We start from the raw sequence: 6,013 nt of genomic DNA, 5'->3' as shown, positions 1-6,013 counted from the left end.
CTGAACCCAATACTCCCTAGATGGGCTGACTACAGTATAGTCTAGCAGGAATATCACATTCCCATCTATCCTGCTATATCATACTGCTAACTGCTATTAGGCTTGTATTCCACTCAAACTTCCATGCCTTTTTTTGAATATGCGCTCCAGTCTAGCCATGCCTCTCCCATTCTGCATGTAAGAAGTTGAATTTTTAAAAAACTCAATTATTCCTATTCTTATTAAATTTTCTTTTATTAACTTTAGCCCATTATTCTTGTATGTCAAGATCCTTTTTGGATCTCGAATCTGTCACACAATACTTATCTGTACATGGCCCTGTTAGCTTTGTGTCATCTGATAATTTGAAAAAAAACCTGCCATCTTTAGTCTACAGGTGTAAAGCTTATGGCCCCAAGAAATAGACAACCAACCACATTAAAATGTAATCGGGGCGCAGCTAGGTGGCACAGTGGATAGTGGATATCCACTATCAGGAGTACCTGAGTTCAAATCCGGCCTCAGACACTTAATACTTACTAGCTGTGTGACCCTGGGCAAGTCACTTAACCCCGATTGCCTCATTAAAAACAAACAAGCAAACAAACAAAATGTAATTGGGAAAAGTTTTAACAAAATCAGTAAAAATATAACATAGATAATGTCCATTTGTGTTTTTCTAGGTCGAGATGCAGCCCTCCCATTTAAGTTTGACATCATTGCTTTAATCCACATCATTGACAGAAAATGTTGAACAACAAAGAGGCAAGGACAAATATTTTGGATGTTGCTGCAGCAGAAAACTTTCTTTAAGTTGGCATCAACCCATGAATGACATTGTTAGAACATTAGCTACTTGAATCAGGGATGGTTTCATTCTTTGTAGTTGCATGCCTAGTGTCTAGCACAATGTCTGGATCAGGGATGAGACTTAAAAATCGTTCACTGATTGGTTGAATGAATGATTGCTCTTTAGGTCTGGGCATACTACTGGATTCTTAATTCCTAATCATACAGGCACATCACTTTTCTACATGTTCATATACTGACTCTTTAACGTAGCTTTTTAGAATTTTACCAGAGAGAAAAACTAATAGGTTGATAGTTGAAATATTATTATAACATTTGCATATGTCTCCTTTCTTTGGTGGTTCTCTATAATTTTTCAGTTCTGTGACAATAGCTTATCAATCACACTCACTAGTTCTTTCATTACCTGCCATGTAGCTTATTGGAAAGGGGGGAAAGCATTAAATGCCAGGTACTGTGCTAAGCACTTTGAAAATATTATCTCCTTTGATCCTTACAACAGCCACCATCACCACAACCACCACCACCATCACGAACATTTTTATAGCACCTACTATGTGCCAAGCACTTTGCAAATATTATCTCATTTGATCCTCACAACTACCCTGTGAGGTAGGTGCTTTTATCATCTCCATTTTGCAGTTGAGGCAAACAGAGTGACTTGCCCAGTCATACTGTTAGTAAGTATCTGAGATTGGATTTGAACTCAGGTCTTCCTGACTCCAGTCCCATTCCTCTATCTCCTGTATCACCTAGATAGATGCCTTAGGATCAGTACCCACAAGCGGCATCTATCCAAAAAGATAACAGAGACACAAATACAATAATGAATAGGAAAAGACAGTGGGAAGGGATCCAAAAGAAGGGAAATACGTAGGGGCAGCTAGGTGGCGCAGTGGATAAAGCACCAGATCTGGATTCAGGAGGACCTGAGTTCAAATCTGGCCTCAGACACTTGACACTAGCTGTGTGACCTTGGGCAAGTCACTTAACCCTCATTGCCCCACAATAAAACTAAAAAAAAAAAAAAAGAAGGGAAATACGTGATGTCAGATTGATTTCTCCATGGTGAAAAAATGTAAATAGTTATAAATGCATGTGTTAATCTTGTTTGTAATTGTTAAACTAGAGGTAGCCAAAGCATAGGAGATAGAATGCTGTGCTTGATACCAGAAATAACATCCCTGACTCTGAGGAACTCTGAATCCACTCAAGGCACCTTAAAAACTCCCATAGCTTCACATGTTCCTTGTCTCTTTGCTTGCCTCTGATACTCACTATCTGTGTGATCTTGGGGTGGGGTGGGGAGTCAGTTGGCTTCCCTGGGGACTTCATTTCCTCATTTATAAAATGAGGGGGTGGGGATAGATAGCCTCCAAGGCTTTTTCCAGGTGTAGATGGAAGATCTGATGTTCTTAGAATCTTCACAGTCATGCAGGAGTTTAAGGCTATCTCCGAAGAGGGAGTTTCCCACATGGGGAATTTCCTATGCTGAGAAAACCACAAACCCTCTTGCATATTCAGTCTTTCAGGTTCATGATAAATTGCTTATAAAAAATAAAATTAAGTAATGCTGCCAAGTTGCTTTGGATTGGATGGTTTGGGACTGTTAAGAGTGTTGAATAATGGTAGCCTGAAACAGGACTTGGAATACTCTGAGTGTTGAAATTCATTATGCATTACATAAATCACTGTTCAGAGCTCATTAACCATCACACTATCTATTGCTTTGTGAAAAGGAAATGGGAACAATAGAAAAACGTTTCCCATTTTACCCTTCCTTGCAAGGTTATACAGTCTTTTCTCAAGATGCAGTTGGGGAGAGGAGAAGGTTGTTATAATCCAATATGCTAAGCTTGAGTAATGTAACATGGGGATGTGTGTCAAGAGTTCCAAACAACTGATATCATGGATATGTCATTAAGCAGGTTGGTGTCACTATGATACCTCTGCTCTCCATATGCACCTTAAAACAACCTTTCACTTCTCATTCTGGCTCTCCAACATTTCTTTCCGATTCTCCTTCAGTCTTTCTTTTGCTTTCTCTGAACCCTGTTCTTGTTCCCTTGCCTTTGTTTCTCATTTGAGGGGAGCCCACAGACACTGCTGAACCCCAGTGCTGACCATGATTTCAGAAATATAGGCTGGAGTCATTGGGTCTATGTTCTTTTTTCTGTATTTATTATGAATAAAGGACTTTATTTTTCCAGCTTTCCATTTCCCAAACACTCAGAGATCCTTGGATATGTCTTACCAACTAGATGTGACCTTGGGAAAGACATCTTCCATAGACTCAGTTTCGTCATTTGAAAAGGAGATTAGACTATATGTCCTCAAAGGTCCCTTCTACTTTTACAACTGTTATCCTTGATATGATAAGGAAGAAAATAAGCATTTTAAGAGGCTCCTGAGCTAAATGCTTTTCAATATTATCCATTTGATTCAATATCATGCATTTGATTCACATGATAACCCTGGGAAGGAGGCTCTATCATTATCTTCATTTTAAAGTTGGGGAAACTGAGGTAATGATTAACTGACTTGTCTAAGGTCACACAGTTAATAAATGAATGAGTTTGGACTTGAATTCAGGTCCAACATGCTACCCACCTCATTGGTAGAAAGGACATAATAACAGGTAGAATTTATATGGTGCTTTAAGATTTGCAAAGCTCTTTAACAACAAATTATTTGATCCTCACAACAACTCTTAGAGGTAGGTGCTATTGTTATAGCCATTCCTTTTTTTTTTGTTGTTTTTTGGTAGGGCAATGAGGGTTAAGTGACTTGCCCAGGGTCACACAGCTAGTAAGTGTCAAGTGTCTGAGGCTGGATTTGAACCCAAGTCTTCCTGAATCCAGGTTTGGTGCTTTCTCCTAGCTGCCCCTTTTATAGTGATTCTATGGATGAGAGAACTGAGGTTAAGTGACTTTCCCAGGGTCACACAAATAGTAGTGCCTAAAGTCAGAATTATCACCTAGTCATCTCTTCAAAGTTATACATTTAGAGTGGTTTTAGGTGAGTATTTTAAATGAGCCAGTATTGATTTTTATTTTTAGTGACAACACATTTCTTAGCATTAGAAACAGATAGATATAGTTTTTTTACATGTTAGGACTTATCTTCATTTTATTTCATCATCTCACATGGAAATATTTCATAAGAAAAATTAAATGGTTTAATAAGAGTCATAAAGCCAATGTGCTGCAGAGGCAGGACCCAGGTCTGGAGTTCAAAGCTTCCTTTTTATCTATTATAAATCAATTATAAAATTTTCTTTAAATCAGGGGTTATTAACCACCCAAGGATCTATAATTTTATTTTCTGTAATATATTGATGAGTATATTACAATATCATTTCCTTTGTAGTCATATGTATTTTAGTTGATGCATTTAAAAATATCATTCTGAGAAAGGATCCACAGGCTTCACCAGATGGCCAAATAAGTCCAGGGAGCCAATGAAAAGTTAAGGATCTCTCCTTATATGACACCTTTTTGGAATGACATCAGTAAAATTGTGACATTGCTCACATAGGCAGCTACTAATAACTATAGTTACTATAGAAAAGATGAGAACTCTAACACCCTAGAGGATATATTACTGGAAATCCTCCATCTGATACAAGTCAATGATTATTTTGAAATTCCAACCTTTCATCTTGAATGTAACAAGAATCAATATTTCTTTTATTTAGAATGTTGGTATTTGAAAGAGAAAATAAACCAGTCAGCCACTAGATGTCACCTTTTCTCTCTTCAATGAACAGAAAGCCTGTCTGGCCATAAATTTAATTCCCCTAAAGAAATGTGGTCCCAAGCAGGGCAGTCTTTTGGCCAAGACTTAATGCATTCTAGAAGCCTATTTGGCAAAATTTCCCATTATACCATTAATTAGGCAAAGAATAACAATTAACTTCTCCAAATTCCTTGTTTTTTTCCTTAGCACATGTATATCATGAAGAAAGGTTAATTAGGTGGATAAATATTAATAAGTACTTCAAACTCATACTTGATGCCCTAATGCAAAGAGAATTAAATATTAATTTATGTAATGATCAAGACAATGGGCATGCTTTGAGTTGTGGATATGCATGGAATATTTTAAGATCTGGCTCATATTCATTCCCCCTTTTTTTTTCCTGTCTCATCTGATTGAGTGCCCAACTACTTTGGGGGTTGTTATTGGCATTTTATTTTGCTTTGGCAGTAAAATTGAGCTTATCACTTGAGAGAAATGATGTTATAATTTTAGCCTTTCTGCTCTATGTCTGGAATGCTCCCCCATCTCACCTCTGCATTCTAAGAGGAATCTTTTCTTTCCTTCAAACCCTGTTGAAGAGACGTATTCTACCTTCTGCACCTTGCCTAATAGTGGTTTCCTTCTCCATAAAAATAAATCTACCTTGTATTAATTTTGCACATGCATATTTATATACATACTGCCATCTTCCCAATAGAATGTCAATTTCTCAAAAGCAATCATTCAAAAGTATTTCAGTGAACCATAATATTTCTTTTGTTTTTGGTGCTGATGTTTTTCTATTTTGAGGTTTTTCATCATTCCTCTGATTTTTCTCTTATAGCATGACTAATGCAGAAATATGTTTAATGTTATTATGCATGTATATATATACATACACACAGACACACACACATATATAACATATATCAGATTACCTGCTGTCTAGGGAAGGGGGGAGGGAGGGGAGGGAGAAAAATCTGACATTGGAAAGCTTGTATAAACAAAAGTTGAGAACTATCTTAACATGTAACGGTAAAAAAACATTATTAATTTTTTTAAAAAAGTATTTCATGTTCTGTATCCCAAGCACCAACCACGGCACTTAGACTATGTAGATACTTAATCAATTCTTGTTGGCTGATTGATTAAAAATGATGGATACTAATATTCTAGTCACATAAGCAGAACTCAGATTTTTCTTTGAGTCTTTTTTCACACCAGTAAAATCCTCGGTTTACAGAATTAGATACTTATGGGGGCCATAAGTGGTACAGTGATACAGTGCAAGGAACACTAGATTTGAAAGCAGAGAACATAGGTTCAGAGCTGCTTTCTGACACTGTTTCAACTTTGGGCAAGTTATTCAACCTCCCACAGCCATCATTTTTTTTCTTTCTAAAATGAGTGGGTTGTATAGGGATGACTTGTGATATCCCTCTGTATCTCTGAATTTCTATGTTCCTATGATTTATTGACAGTC

The sequence above is a fragment of the Dromiciops gliroides genome, chromosome 5, assembly GCF_019393635.1.
Source record: "Dromiciops gliroides isolate mDroGli1 chromosome 5, mDroGli1.pri, whole genome shotgun sequence".
Lineage (NCBI taxonomy): Eukaryota > Metazoa > Chordata > Mammalia > Microbiotheria > Microbiotheriidae > Dromiciops > Dromiciops gliroides.
Note: the sequence above shows the minus strand (reverse complement) of the source record.